This window comes from Octopus bimaculoides, chromosome 24 (assembly GCF_001194135.2).
Source record: "Octopus bimaculoides isolate UCB-OBI-ISO-001 chromosome 24, ASM119413v2, whole genome shotgun sequence".
Taxonomy (NCBI): Eukaryota; Metazoa; Mollusca; class Cephalopoda; order Octopoda; family Octopodidae; genus Octopus; species Octopus bimaculoides.
The window spans coordinates 13,045,988-13,046,703 of record NC_069004.1 but is presented as its reverse complement, the minus strand read 5'-3'; positions in this window follow the sequence as shown (position 1 = coordinate 13,046,703).

The window sequence follows — 716 nt, the reverse complement described above, 5'->3', positions numbered from 1 at the left end:
ATATATATGATATATACATTAAGTACAGGCATGAGATGTTGGGTTCAGTCCTACTGTATAGCACCTTGGGTAAGTGTCTTCTACTATAGTCCTTGCCAACCAAAGTCTTGTGAGTAAATTTGGTTGACAGAAACTGAATTGAACCCACCATATTTGTGTGTGTGTGTGTGTCCTTGTCTTGATATCAAATGATAGTTGTAAATGATTGTCACTGTCTTACAAACTGGTGTCATTCATTTCCGATATTCTGCAAGAACATACTTTGCCATGAGGAAATATTGCTTTGCTTGGGAATAGGTGAGGGCTTATAACAGGTAGGATGTCCAACCATAGAAAATCTGCTTCAGTAAACTCTGTCCAACCTATGCAAACATGGAAAATTGGACTTCAAAAGGATGATGCAGTCGTTATATATATATATATATATATATATAAATTTAGATAATAAGGGTGATAAATTGGATATTAATTTAATTAATACCAATTTAAAACCAGTGGTTTGACCGTAGATGGTCTATCTCTAGCATAAAGGATGTCCACTTTGTGGTCATCCCTTCTCATATGTATTGTATATATATATATATATATATATCATAATGATAATAATAATAATAGTAATAATAATAATAATAAAGGTCGTTTCCAAGTTATATAGACTCAGGACCAGTTTCCTGGTTTCTTTGGTGCATATATCTCCTCCCTCACCCCCCCCCCCC